We start from the raw sequence: 15,598 nt of genomic DNA, 5'->3' as shown, positions 1-15,598 counted from the left end.
GCAGCTGACACACAGTCTGGCACATATCCTCTCTTAATGCTTTTTATCCATTAGGTGGACCTATTGGACTTCATTATGTAAATTAAACACAAATGGAGATTTCTGCTTTAACTTTTTACCTGGACTGCATGATGAGATAAATCTAAATCCAGAAATAAGTACTGTGGCATTTCCTTTACTCTGCAGTTTACTTGAGTCAAAGCACAGTGTTTAAGCGTTTTAACTGTGTAGCAGCTTTTGATGTGATAAAGCAGACTAACTTTTTTTGAGATTGGCCACAGTATTATTATGGAGTAAACAGCAAATATTTTCTTGAAATCTGAAGGGGGGGGGGGGAAGGGGGGTGAAAGGAATTACCTGGAAAAGATTATTCCTTTTATGCAAAACAGTGATATATGGTTCACAACACTAATAAATAATTGTGCCATGTGATACAATTCGTGATCATGAAATGAAGCTCTTAACATCTGTGATGTTTTTTCACTCTGACATTTTGTGAAACTATGGTGAGTTAAAATTTACTAAAATGCAGTATATCATTATTTATCGATCTGAAGTGGCATCTACATGGCAGAATTACCTTTTTACAAGAGTAGCATGTTTCTCACTTTCTTAAGTTTTCAGAATATTGAAATTCATACAAAGTAGACTGTGAAAACCTGTACCTATTGGCTTTCATTGTAATGAAACGTAAAAATACTGTTTTAAAAATTATCACTAGGACTAAATGGTATTTGAAAAGTACTTTGAAGAGAATAAGACTAGGATAATGTAGTCTGCGATTCTTTGTTATCCCTATCTAACATTCTGCATTTGGACAAAAGACCGATACCTTACTCAGTATTGAGTGATGTTAATGAGTTGTCCTGTTTGACTTTGGTGGCTTCCTTTAGCTATAAGCATTTTTAACCACTGGGATGTATGAGTTAATAAGGGGTTTGAAATTTCCTTAGAGAACTGGACACCTAGATGCTATTTGTTTAAATGTTGTAAGTATTGAAACAAGAAGTTGAAATTAATTGCTATCACACTTCAAACAGCCTTATTCTTCTGTAGACAGGTAACTTTGTGTATAATGGCTATTAGTTTTAATTAAGAAATAATGTAATCTTTGATAAAATATAGCTTTGTAACCTTTAATAAAAAAACATTGCTTTGACAGAATAGTAAGTTGTCAATTTGTACTATCCAGGCATGGGTGGAGGGAAGGCTGTTCTTTGCTGCTTCTGCATTTCATGTCATTTAGCAGTGTTGCTTACTGTAATCTCTCCAATGAACTGAAGTGCAATTCTTTCTTTATCTCCAGACTGCATCAAACAGACATTCCTTTCTTGTACCAGTGTGAAATTTCCAGATGATCCCTAATCCTGCAAGTTAATAGGATAGAAGACTACTAAAAACAGAAGACAAATTAGTGAAGATACAGCTTGAAAATTGAATGACAGGATGGCTTATGCTCAAGTGCCAGTTGTAGTCATTCTAATAAATATTTATAATTGCTGCCTTTTTTCCAGCACATTTGCATATGTGCTTACAAAAAAAAACAATAGTGCTGAAGTAAGAACAAACCATCTGTTAGTATAGATTAGGTACAGCCAGACTTGGTTAATCTGTACTTGTTTTACCTGACACATGTGAGTGGTAACTTGTTTCACAAAATGTATGTACCACTGACTTGTTGATCTGAAGTTTGAGTAAAATGAAATGCATTAAATGATTTAGATTAACCAGTTCAGACAATTTTTTCTATAATTTAGATTCATCAAATGATTATGTAGAACAATTTTACTGTTCACTAAAACTCAAAATTTCCTTGTTGTCACAAACTTGCATTCATCAATATTTTATGGAATTCACACCAGTATACTGGTTTACTTAGGGATGATACCCCACGTTGAGTCCCCTGTAAATAATTCTGCTTAGATTACTATTTAAATTGCTTCTTAGGAACTGTGTCAAAATATATTTTGTAACAGTATATTCTCCAAATTGTTTAATCTTCATAAGAGCCATATGCATTTTTTTTGTTAATTTGATTATTTGGGTATAATTACTATTAAATGTAATTTTTGAGGTAAAGGCATTGAATTGGTTATCATCACAGCTTTCCTCACATGGATTTTTAGCAGGAAAGGGCTCGAGTCTGAAAGCCCTTATTCTTACGTATGTAAGAATGATCCCATTACTTAATGGAGCTCATGTTAGCAGGGATGGACAGCCTTGCACCTGTAGTCCTGGATTATGCAGTTGGATCCTTGTGTGTGCACCTTTGTTCCTGAAACAGTGTATTGCAAATGTATTCACTGATTTATAACACTGACTCTGTTTAAAAAGTCTCAAATCTGATATAAACTCAACATCTATTTAGGATATTCTCAAGAAAAAGAGGAAAAAAATTCTCTGCCATTTCATAAGAATAAACTAAATGCAAGATAACTTTGAAAATAATCTATGAAGGAAAAGAAATCTTACTTTTAAAGCTCTGAAATTGGAAAAAATGTGTTGCACTACTCTCAGTATTCATTTACGTTATACCATTACTTTGCTATTAAATATCATCTCTTTGGGGGTTACTGTAAGTGTTAATGCACATTTGATTTCCTTTAATGTTTATCATTTACACTTCTACCTAAGAAGGAGAATACATCTCTCAGTCCTTTGTACAACTGGAATCTCAGTTGCAAAATACATTGGTTGTTGGTTGCACCTTTGAGGAAAAAAAATACGAATACTTTCCTCCAGTTTTTATATTAGAATTCTGCCTTTTTATTACTAACATTAAAAATGAGGTTTAAGTTTTGAGTTAGTGCTGTATTCAATTTTGTATCTGTAATGAATGTTTAAAATATGCATATGTAAACTGGTTACATTATTAGTTTTCTTAATCTTTCAGAGATACTGAAAGTGATTAAAACCTTAGGGGCACCTTCACTTCCCAGCTTTTTATGGAAAGTAAAATTAAGTAGAAGTTCCTTCTAAACTTAGCTGTTGGTTTCTCTGTTCTTTTGCATCCATTGTCATTATGAAATAAGAAACAGATAATAAAACAGTGCTTTGTTTTGCTAATTAAGACTTAGGCTTGTTTTTTTTTTTAATTTCATATTGAAAACCACACACTCCAGTATTTGTGGAATTACAAGCAGGTTAGTTGACAAAAAAGATCAGTCTATCGTCTCTTTTACTTTTCTCATGTTTTATGGCAACATACTGTAACAGCATTTCTTTGTAATGAGTTAATGCAACTGTGCAAAGCATGCAATATTGATTTCTTTTTGTGTGTTTACCACTGTTAACTAGCAGTTTTCCATCTGTGTCGATTTTCTTCAATTAAATAGCAGTCATCTGACATTTATTTTGGTTTGCTCCAATGCATTCTACAGAAGATTTGCACAGATTCTTGTTGGCTTTTTGTGGTTTTTTTTTGTTGTTGTTTGTTTGTTTGTTTGTTTTACTGCATTAGCTCAGAAAAGTTCTCTTTCAGACAAATGTTACGTAGGGTTATCTAATCCTCTATAGTTGATGCAGCAGTTTGGTAGCCTGAAATCTCATCAGCAGGAGGAAGGGAATTGGAACACAATTTTCAAAGACTCTGCAATCTATTCCAGATGTTTCAAATACTGCATATTTTCCTTGCTATTTCCTGTGAGCTTGGTTAGGAACAGCTGGCTCTCTGGTTTAGAGACACCTGGCTAGCTTTGCTTTGTGTCTAAGCTGGTTTTGAACAAAAAAAATCACCAACTCAACAGTGAAGTTGACTGTAAACAGATTTTGTATGAATGCAAATAAGGCTTTGAAAGGACAAAAACAGTTGGATGGAGTGGAGAAAAGAAAATTTCATTTTGTTCAACTGTCTGAATGTAATATGTTTAGTTTTTATCATCCACTTTTATTGATGTGGACACCACAGGGAGATGGATATCATGAATGTTATTCAAGTAGCTTGCAGCTCATGCTTGGGAAATGATCCATCACTAACGCTTCCAAAGCAGATGACTCTGAAATTATAGTTTTGGGGAGGGAGGGTGAAAGTTGCCTTTAAGCTTTCACTTTGATGTCTCAGCCCCAGTGTATCCTGCAAGGAATATATTTTGACCTTTTTCAATGCCCTACTCCAGTCTGCTTCCATCTCTTTGAATGATGGCAACAGGTGAGGAAAAGAGATTTTATTAACATATTGTAGCATCAGAAAGTTTTAAATTTCTTTAATCTCATTTTTGAGAATGTTCTTCACTAAATACTCTGCATCAGTCTTTCTTGTGCATTTTCTTTCTTCGTTCACTTGAACAAAATATTCAACTTGTGAAGTTACCATTGCTTTTTGGACTTCTGAAAAGTGAGTAACATCTGGTATGAAAATAGATATCTCTCAGTAAGGAAAATGTTTCTAATCATCCTAAAACTGGATTAGCATGTATATACTGCTATCCAGTTTGATGTGTGTTGCTTTTTTTCCATTATCCCAAGACCCTTAGCATAGTTTTCCTCTGTTCCAAGGATACTTTTACTGTCTGCATCTTCTCCACTTTGCATGTGGTTACAGTTATCCTTATGTTTTTGCATCTGCCCTCTTAAATTTTCTTGTGGTGAAAGAAAAACTATGTGAAGGTACCCTCAGTGTAATGCAGGAAATGTTTCATTGATTCATCATTATGCATGCCTTACACAAATGTCTAACCTTAATTTTCTAGATTGCTGTAGTACCCTGACTTTCAAATGCCCAGTTGTGTGTGGAACAAATGGCTACTGGTATAATTTAATAGTAAAGCATGCCTCACTTGCACATGTTCATTAAATTAGTATTGCAGTAGTGTTGCTGGTTTCCATAGATCCTCTGCTACTTTGAGGAACAATATCCATTTCTACTGTATGTGACTGATGAGCACTTACTCTTGCACTATGAAGTTTTAGGTGTATTTTCCCATTAGTAGTGGCCAGTTGTTCCAGTAAAGTCTGTTGGTCTTGTTGAAAGTGTTATTATAAAGGCTACTCCGAAAATAATGCCTCCTATTTTATTATGTTGGCCCATGATGTCGGAGGTGGATGGAGATGGTATGGCAGTAGACATTGAACCTTCCCAACCAATATTTCATTGTTTTGTTGCTGTGCAAGAGAAGGCAGCAGAGGGGCAATCTGACAAAGTGGCATCTGACATGGAAGTGCATATGAAGCAAAAGGGCATCATTGAATTTCTCCTTGAAGAAAAAATGACACCCATTGACATTCACTGATGCTTGCTGAATGTTTGTAGAGACCAAACAGTGGATGTAAGCACAATGTGGTGATAGGTGGTACATTTCAGCAATAGCAACAGCAAAAGAGGTCATCTCTGCTGGTGCAGATTTTTATGAGCACAACATGCAAACTCTCGTTCATCGCGGGTGAAAATGCATAGCTGGTGTTGGTGGCTTTGTTGAAAAATAGCATTTTGTAGCTGAGCATTTGCTCTATCAAATAGTGTTATTTTGCACTTTGTGTCTATTGTAGTTTCCATGGAAATAAGAGACATTACTTTTGGAGCAACGTACATAGATTAAAGCTGATGCTAATAGCTCTATAACTGTAGTATGAAGTCTGTTCTTCCTTACATCTGTAAGTGATCTCTAATCAATTAATTAGACAGCTTTCCTTGTAACTTTAATAGAAAGTGTTTGTTTCATGGGGATCACTTTTGCAGAAGAAATGGATGAGACAAACCTGACTATTTTTACCAGAAATGGAAATCAAATCCAACATAAAAGCTGTTACTTTGAGGATAGTCTGACACTTTATGAAGGCAGTGATTTGTATTGTAAATAATTATCAGCATTCAGTTGTAGTGTTACTTTGATTTCTGAAATACTGCTAACTTTCTGATGAGGAGTCAGTGAGGCATCATGCTTTATGGATTTTTTGTTTGTTTGTTTTTGGTTTTTTGTTTTTTAAGTAGAATCATAGAGTTGTGGGATCGTAGAATGGCTTCGGTTGGAAGGGACCTCAAGGACCACCAAGCTCCAACCCCTCCCCTGGCAGGCAGGGCCATCAAGCTCAACATTTAATACTAGACCAGGTTGCCCAGGGCCCCGCTCAACCTGGCCTTGAACACCTCCAAGGACGAGGCATCCACAACCTCTCTGGGCAGCCTGTTCCAGCCCCACCACTCTCTTGGTAAATGGGGAAAAAAAAAAAAAAAAGTGGGAAAGTCATAACACTCATTCTAGTTTTGCTGATAGCATTGTAAGATAGATGTATGTTGAATGAAAGAAGTACAGCATGGTTAAATAGAAAAGTGTACATATTCGAAAGATTGAAATGTTTTTGAATCGTGACTGTAAACTGACGTTTGCATTGGACTCAGTGGATTACATGTGGCTTGGCTCACAGGTCTGTGCCTGATCTTTCCTCCTCAAGTGCAAGTGTTGCTCAGCAGCATGCTCTGGATATGCTGTGTTTTCAAATTGAGGTTGCTAATTACTCTCTTCCTGCTCATTAAGCACACATTTACTGACAAGGGAGTGTATGGACCTTCAACTATACGTTTGCAGTACCTAATTTAGCTGGTGTTTCTAACAATGTGATGTGAATATATTTATTTGCAGTCATTGCCCTCTTTCCCTGTTGACCAGGACCTAGGCCGCTTTGTGTATGTATGTAATTTGTGAAAGTAGTCCTTAAGTTTTCTTATCTTCCTGGATACAACTGGAATAGCAAATTCTCCTGCACTTGGGCAGATGGAAAGTCCCAGCACACTGTCCATGAAGACACTTGGACAACAGTTGTGTTAGCTGTCCCATGTGCAATACTTCTGGTTGTCTACCTGCCTTGACAGTAAGAATGTAATCTTCAGACCTAGTTTTGATTGTATAATCTGCATGGCATGTGCAGCCTTCTCATCTCTTGCAGTATTGAGGTTTATGTTAACAAAGAAATTAGTGTTGTCAACTTTTATATTTTGGCACAAATCTTGGGATGATGTGCAGCTTTCTTCGTGTCGCGCTGAATGTGGTAGCATCACAAGGTTCTGTTGAGTCAGTAGAAAAAGGTCTGTTTCTTTCCAGCATACTTTTGATCATTTTCTAGGTTGGTGCAATGTATCCGAACATTTGCCCCTCATCTTGAGTAGAACTTTCTGTAATTACCTGGTACAAAGAGAGTACTGTGATTCATGACTGACTTCTTAGGAATTACCATTTTACTCAAAATGTGCACTTTGTAAGACAAACTACTGCTTACTAGAAATATTGTCTATCAGTTACAGCAACAGTTGTAGGAGGAACATTACAAAGAACAGTCAATTGCTCTACTAATAAGATCTAATATAATTCATGATTCCATTATATAAAAACTCCCTAGCAGAAAAAAAACCAACATATTTTGTAAATCACGAGAGACATCTATGTTGTGATTAGTAATTAAGTTAAATTTGTCCACTTAGAAATGTCTTTTCTAAGTGTTCCCCACCACCTCTTTTTCATGATCATGCTCTTCAAAGGATTAGTGTGAAGTAATTGGGGAATTCGACAAGTGTGTGGTGCAAGATGCATAGTTCTTGCCTCCATCAGTTCTCTTGAAGATACATAATTCAACACGGTCCTTTAGTTTTCTTGTCTTTAGTCCCAAATTAATAATTTTAGAATATGAAAAGATATGTTGTTGCTTTCATAATCAGTGAACTTAGAAGTAATTCTTTATTAGTCTGCTGTCAGTAAATGTTATTGCAAAGCATTTTTTTGTGTGCTTATTCCCCTCTAGCTTTTATAAATCTTTCTCACAATGGTAACTGGACCATATATACATTATATGTAGAATTTGATCTATATCTGTGGTCTATATCCGGAATGACTTATTGCATTTTATAGACATACAGTAGTATGCATTTAATCTGTGATGATGTTAAGAAAAAAGATGGTGTGTGTTTAAAGAATAATTCAAATGTGGTGAGGTTTGCTTTGGGATTTTCAATTTTCTACTCCTTCATCTCTGCCCTTAGTGCAAAGAAAATGGTGATTTCTGCTTCTCAATTTTCTTGGACTTTTTCTGCTCTGTTTTTTGAAGCCTAAAGGTTGTGGAGTGCTGAGCACAGTCCTACTCCACATCTTTTTAGAGCTTCTCATTATACATCATTTGTGTTATAAAAGTGATTAAACAGCCAGTGTGTATGATTTATTCCAGATTTCAGGCTTGTGAAATGCATAAAATGCAATCCATAGTATTTGTGCTCCTAATTAGTACAGAATTGTTTTGCCTTCAAATGAAAAATGCCATACAGCTAAGTCTCAATTATCCAGAGGTAGTTTATCTGCATTATGAATCGATGAATGCCATTGACTGACACCTGCAGTGGTTTTGTTTGGCTGCCAGCTCCACACTCATCAGTTTAGTCATGGCAACAATACTGCTTGTGAGTCCTGATTTAGGTTTGAGTTTAGAAGTGTTATCGCTGCCATTATGTGTCACAGACCCTGAGCAGATACATCCTCTGAAGCTGAGCTGGCTGCATTCAGAGCCGTGTTAAATTTCCTGCACTGTATTTTTGGTACCAGTGGGAAGCACTGCAGAAATTTCACTTCGGAGCCAGCCTGATTCTTATTTGATCAGGCTCAGGCTTAGACCTTTTGTACCACTCTGAGGATGAGCATGGTGCTCTTTAGCACATCTTATTTATGTCAACTAGACCTTCTTTTCATAGTTGTGTGAAGTTCATATCAAGCTGATATTTGTAACAAGTTCCTTTATGAATGTGTTTTCTTGTGTATTGCTCAGGTGTTTGATGGGTAGGAGCCGAGTTACTACTCTCAGGATCTTGTCTATTCTTTGTGTAATGGGAAATCTAGTTCCCTGACTATCCCAGCTCCTGTCTGAGTGCTACAACTCAGCACATTAAAGAGTTAGGTGTTCTCTTATTTGCTTTCCTTTGGGACCAAGTTTCCACACTCACTTCAGGGTCAGTCATTCAGGTTGGAGGGAAGCACAGGAGGTATCCTAGTGCAAGTTCTCATTCAAAGCAGGGCCAGTGCTGAATTTGGACCATATTGCTTAGGATTTTGAAAACCGCAGAGAGCAACGATTCCACACGATCTCTGGACAGCTTGTTCCAGTGCTTTGTTATACTCATTCATGATCATCATTGACCTAGTTTCTGTGAAAGAGACAATCAGTGGCTCCTTCCATAGTACCCAAAGCCCTGAGTGATTTCCTGATAGGCAAATCCTTTGAGGTTTGAAGAAGGATGTCTTAGTGCCTAAGCAGCCATGCAAACTGCTCAGCTGTCAAGTGTTGAGAGGGAGGAAGAGCATCCGGTCTCTAATGAATTGCTGACATTTCCAATACTGAATAAGAGATGACAGGCCTTCTTCCTCTATTTCCACTGTTGGCTTCTTCAAGGATCTTGATCCTCAGAGCACTGGATGCTGAAAATTTTTAAGACTGTCACTTCCAGGAGGTCTCTTGCTCCATACATGACATTAGGTGTTCCGTGAGTCCTGTTGTAGAATAATTCCAAGTTGAGGTATCTAAATTGCTTGGAGTAGGATTTAGAACTTCTAACTTCATTTACCTAAATATTTGGTCATCTGGTCTAAGCTAGAACACCAGGGATTACTTTGTAGTCATCTAAAGAGTATCATCATCTCAGAATGATGTGCAAAGATGCATGTCCCAAATTGAGTCAACTGAATCAGTATTGAAAAGTACTCTAACTGCAAACTGTACCTTTTGATACCTTTTGAAAAATGAGCCCAGCACATTCATAAGAAAACAATAGCTTTTGGTCACAATGAAACTTGTTGAATTGTTTCTCATTTATAGGAAACTGACTTTTTGTCTTTGGAATTCTGTTAAGCAATTTTACTCCAGTCCCCAGTGTTCCTGCCCTTCAGGCACATCTGTCCCGTGTCTGAGGATACCATAACTTCCAGAGTCGCCAGTTCTCTAGGTTCCTCCAGGATCCTGCCTCATATTTGGCAGTAAGCTTCAGTCTGTGGTGTTCTTAATGAAATGGTTTGGGCTTTATGAAATCCTGTTTTCCTACTGACTTTGTTTCACAAACAAATAAGGATCAGCTGTTTGCTCTCTTCTCATTCAAGAACTGAGTGAACATAATATGAAGCAAGTATGCAGAGATGTTGAATTTTTTCACTAAACATGCCATTTAGCTGTGGGACTCCTTTCCCCAGTATTGTGGTGATGAGGGTGGCTACGTTCTTTACAAAGACCAGAGGAATAACTTTCTATTGCTATACTTCTTTTTGGTATGGTTTCTGGGGCTGTATGTTTTTACAGTAAAGCTGGTGAGGTGTTAAGAGTGCCAGACAATGAGTTGCTAGTCAAAATGTGTCATGTTCCCAGCATGTTTACTTACCTTATGAATGGCCTTTATTATTTCTAAATTAATTGCTACTTTGGATGGATTTTGAGATATCAAGTATTCATCCAAACACTCTGAGCCCTGTGGCCTTGTTTGACTCTCAAATTCTCCTCCTAAAAATACCAACATCTCTACCAGAGCAGTAGATACTCCTTGGCCCTCTGGCCAATTGTGTGGACTGGCATCCATCTACACATTTGCAACTTAGCCTGCTCCAAGTCTGTTGGCTGCATCCATGCTGCATACATCCACAATACTTGGCCTTGGCTGTTGGGTCTTAAGTCAGGAGTATTATTTTCCAAGGACTTAAGGAGTAGGAGAGGAAAGAGAGTCAAACCTGGTGCAGTCTTAGTCATGCTGCCTTTTGAGAGCTGCTTCTGGAATACAGTTTCTTGACAAAACTGTATCCAAGTTTGGTCATGGGGAGAGAGCCTAGCTACAGCAGTCCAAAATAGTGCCAGAAAATGATCTAATAGCTCAACAGTGCAGAAGATCAGGGCCCCATTGCTTGCATTCAGTATTCAGTTCTCATTTAGCAATGTGGATGTAACCTTAAAACCTATTTCCATTATGATGCAAAGTTACTTAATTGTGAGCTCCATCAAATAAATTTGGAACAAGCCTCTATAGTGTTGAAGGAATTGTGTAGGTTCTTTCAGCTCTGGTGAACTGTTTCATACTGCTGCAACATAAGCAGAATGTAGGGGTTGTCTGAATGTCTCAGTCTCTTATGAAATGAGTAGTGATTCAAAATGCAGCGCAATAACCAGAAGGATTTGGAGTATTTAATTGCAGACAGTGGGGAGCAGGAGAGTCTGCCGCTACTCAGAATCTCAAACCTGCCTTCCTCACTGCTTGACAAGTTAAAATGCTGTAACTGTGTGAATTCCAGGCAGGTAGCAAGAGATGTATGTTACTATTTAATTTCCATCCTGCAAGATGTAGGAGTGCCTCCCAACTCCTAATTCTGCTCTGCATCCCATCTTCTGGTGTGCTGGTTTCCGTACAAAGGAAGGGAGTTGCAGAGAGCTCTGAAAATATCCCTGTATCTGGACAGTTATGAGAGGAAGGTGTGTTACAGAATATACTTGCCCTGCCCAGCCAAAGAGACCAAATTCAGATAGTTTCACAAGCTGTAAGTCTCAAATCCTGCCAACATTAGCACATAATCTTCACTTTATGTTTGTAAGGTGTCCCCTAGCTTTTGAAGAGGAGGAGTTGAGAAAAAAGGCTTCTTTTCTAAGATTTTTTAATTTGATTTTTTTTCTATCTTTATTAGTCTTTTTAGTTTAAAAAGAAAACAGCAAATGTGACTCGTTTAATATTGTAGTCAAGTTTTCCTCCTTTAGGTTTCTGTAAAGAGGTACAAAAACCATTACAGAGCTGTTTACATAAGGCTAAATAATAACTGGCTGTTTATTGAGGGGCCAGATAAGTATCTGAAAGGTAATGCCTTAAGTAGGCTTTGGATTCTGCCTGGTGCTTGTGCCCACCCAGAAGGCTCAATAAAATGCTTTTTTTTTTTTTCTTTAATATTGTTCTACTTAGAGGAGGCTTCCTGAATTCAGCTATATAAACTTTTAATGAGTGACCTATTTGCAAAACTCCTTTCCGGATTAACGCAATAGCATTGATATGGAGCTCCTAATGCTTTCTGCGCTGCAACCTCCTTCTCCTCCATGTCCCCTCTAACTGGAACGTGACCAAAACAGAAATATTTTGAGCCAAACTTGACAACAGCAAAATACAGCACTGACAACAGCTAGGCACAGCATTTCTGCACCTTGCTGTACCAACCTGGGAAAAAAATAGGGACCTTGTGTTGAGTCTGGTGTTGTGTACCATCTGTCCCAGCTGGTGAGAGGCTTTTCAGCCCTAAAGTAAATAGCTCTTGCTAAATGCTAAGACCTGTACTATTGTTGACATACTGATAAAAAAAGCATTTGCAGCATACAGTATGCTTTTTCTCACTGCTTTTGAAAAGTGCAATGAGTTCTGGCACCAAAAAAGCAATGGGTTTGGATGTGGCATGTTGTACTTTAGAAGGAAAAATGCCAACGTCTGTCTGGATGGAGTGTAGCCCTCACTCATGCTTCCTCTTTACCTGACAGTCACAGGATCTGTGTTTTTTTTTAATTCAGACATAGGAAATGTTGGATTAATTTTTCCATGTTGAGCTATGACACCTTCTTGAAATTTTATTATTATTATTGCACTTCGATTTTCTTTAACGTATTCCCTAAAAGAGATTTAAGAACTAGAACTGAAGGGCAAATAATCCTCAAACTTCAAAGGATCAAAAACAAAAATTTGGTTGCAGAAAGGGAAAGGCAAGTTGCAATGTTATACATTGTTTGAAACCCAGATGACTTCACACTAGTCAAGACAACATGGTGAGAGGAGTTTTTAAGGATGTCATGGTTTTGTGATTCTTGGTTTTCGGTATTTCACATCATAACATTATGTAGTGCACGGGTAATTAAAGAGTTAATCCTCTAGTTCCTTGGACTGACAACTTTCTGGATTCTTGGCTCTCAGAAGAGAAGAACAACTACATATCCAAGGGGACTTTTTGTGTGTGAGATTAATGTTTTAAGTCACAGGAGGAAGGAAATCATGGGATCTTGTTCTCTCTTGCTGCTGCCTGGTAGAGGGTGTGGATGTGCTTCCAAGCCGTACGCCTTCAGTTCAAAGTAGGCTTTTTGGTTTCGGAAAACTCTCTCTCTCTCCTATTTTATTTGTTTTATTAGTCTCAATTTTAACTAGATTGTATTTTATTGTGTTATCTTGCATTCCGATATCATAGTTAGTAAAATAAGTTTTCCTCCTTAGATTGTTGCTGCTATTCTGTTTTTTTTTTTTTTTTTTTTTTCTTCGTTGTTTGTTTTTCTTGAGCCCAGCTCCTGTCTCCCTACCCCTTTTCCTTCCCATTTTTGGAAGTTGGGGGCCCACAGGCCTACTGCCTCCCTGTCATGGGCATAGATTGATCTAGTTAACTCTGTGACAAATGAGTAATCCAGTTCATCATATGATATCTCAATAAATGCTGAAAAGCAGAATTGTTATTCGTGTAGTTAGGTGTTTTTTAAGAAAAAAAAAAAAAAAAGAGTTAACTCCTATAGAGAGCTGTAATCCAAATTTATCCCAAAGACAATTAGCTAAGACTTTTTATAAAAAATGTTGCCAAAAAATTATGTAGTGTCCATAGACTTTACTGGTTACAGCTTAAAATATATCCATACTGCTGTGATGATGATGAACTGTATACATTACATATGTTGTAAAGAGAAGGGGATACGGAGAGCAGAGCAAACGAGCGCCAATTAACATCTGGTTTCACCTGGAACACATGGGTTTCTCATCTTGGGAGACTGTTCTGTTTTAGAGTTCATGTGCAGGCTTTGTGAGAGGCCAGATGCGCATGCTGATTGTAAGCAGAATCCATCTTTCGTGTATAAGGTACCCAAAACTTCACTGTTTATTGTTGTACCCAGGGAGAATCACAGAATCATAGAATTGCTCAGGTTGGAAAAGACCTTAAATGTCATCAAGTCCAACCGCAAACTGACCATACTATCCTAAATCTAACAACCCATCACTAATTTGTGTCCCTGAGAGAAGGACAAAAGCACCCACGTTCATCTCAAAGTTGTATTCAGTGAAATATTTTTATTTCACATCTGTTGTCCAGAGCATTATTACACTGTGTTTCAGTGGTTTCCTGGTGAGCTGTCATCTAGACTCTTTTGCCTGTTTGATAAACATTTTTGATATAATTTTCCTCCCCAGTATTAGGCTAGCTCTTTTTCTAATAGCAGTTAACAAAAGGCACAAGATATCCGTTTGAACAAGTGGCCTTGAAATGCCAAATTTTGACTGCGGTGCAGTTGAAGGTTTGTGTAAACGTCTTCAGCCTGAGACTTGAGTTCAAATATTGGTTAATTCAGCATGCTGGAAAGAGCTTGAGAGTTTGTGTGCATCTCAAAACCACTGCATAGTTTGGCATGGGAAGGGAATAGCAGAGAATTTGCAGGTCAAGAATGAGGTTAGTTGGCAGAAGGGTGAGGAAGCTTGCACAATACCTGCCCACAATTGGTTTGGCTCTTGCTGATACAAATGTTCCTTGCTGTCATGAGCTCTGAAGTCATCTACAAATCAAACAATTTTAAAGAAACATCTGGTATGTTATAGACATTTGAATAAAACTGTAAACAGGAATCAAGCTTATTAATGAAATGGCCTTTATCAATGGAAACGAGGGGTCTGGTTTTTGAGGAGCAGAGATTGATGAGAGATGTCTTTCAAGGGGAGGGAGAAGAGCCTCTTTTGTGCACTGAGATTCATCCATCTGGATTGTCCCCACCAGGTGTTTTGGTGAAGTTCTGTGTAGGAATGTGTACTCATAAAAAATGGAGATTCAGTGAGCAAGCCAACAGGCAGGGATGGATTTATGTCCTTGGCAATCCAGACCAGTCTCCATATGTTGTTAACATTAGATGGCGAGAGAAATTAACTGTATCACATGCTGTTGCACAGCCTGTATTTTGAGCCTCTCCTGTTTAAAAACAGCGTAAAACAAATGGAAAAGATAAAACAAGTATTTTCCTCAAGTGAGAACAGATGGCAATGTTTTCAGGCTCTGGAAGGCCTCCATGACCAGGAGGCAGCAGAGGTGCAATGAGTGCTCCTCAGGGCATTGGATGACCTCTTTATGCAGCAAGAATGTCTAAATCCTCCAGAAACACACTTTTTGTCACAATAATGTATATTTTTAACCAGCTGTCCTCCTTTTGCCTTACTGTGGCTTAAAGTTGAAAATATGAATATGAAGTTTCTTGATGGACACAATTGTTACTCATTATAATGGTTGTTGGTTCATTAGACTAAATTTTTCCTGTTGTCCTGTAAATCTTACGGGGCCTTTAATATGGCACCATCAAGTATCTCAGCTTTCTTCCTTTCATATGTTTCAGGAAATGTGGGAGTTTCTTATTTTTTTGCAGCATCTAATTTGCTTGCAGGCTGTATGGCCAGTTTATATCTTCAGCCATTCATGGGTTTCAGTGCCAGGAAGCTGAGGAGCTGTGTCTGGGTTTGGGTGAGGGACCAGATGTTGGCATGGCTGGGAGGTAACCTCCTGCTCATGTGAATAAACCACGGAGTTGCTTTGGAAAGTAATTAGCTTGATAACTCTGCTGTTCAGCCCTATGTATAATTAATTTACAAAATATGTGGGCTGACTTGAGCTCCTTAAAA

General features: G+C 37.7%; 1 protein-coding gene across 7 annotated transcripts in view; it reads left to right on the top strand.

Annotated features, from left to right (window-relative positions):
- Positions 1-3,066, top strand: part of NDFIP2 (Nedd4 family interacting protein 2) — a 47,533-nt gene extending 44,467 nt beyond the window's left edge. For all 7 annotated transcript variants that reach the window (XM_085215651.1, XM_085215648.1, XM_085215649.1 and 4 more), the window contains one exon: positions 1,307-3,066. The gene's annotated coding sequence lies outside the window, so the exon portion shown is untranslated. The remainder of the gene's footprint in view (positions 1-1,306) is intronic.
- Positions 3,067-15,598: the final 12,532 nt, after the last annotated feature.

Source organism: Meleagris gallopavo, chromosome 1 (genome assembly GCF_905368555.1).
Source record: "Meleagris gallopavo chromosome 1, MGAL_WU_HG_1.1, whole genome shotgun sequence".
NCBI lineage: Eukaryota > Metazoa > Chordata > Aves > Galliformes > Phasianidae > Meleagris > Meleagris gallopavo.
This window is presented reverse-complemented; position numbering and strand designations above follow the sequence as displayed.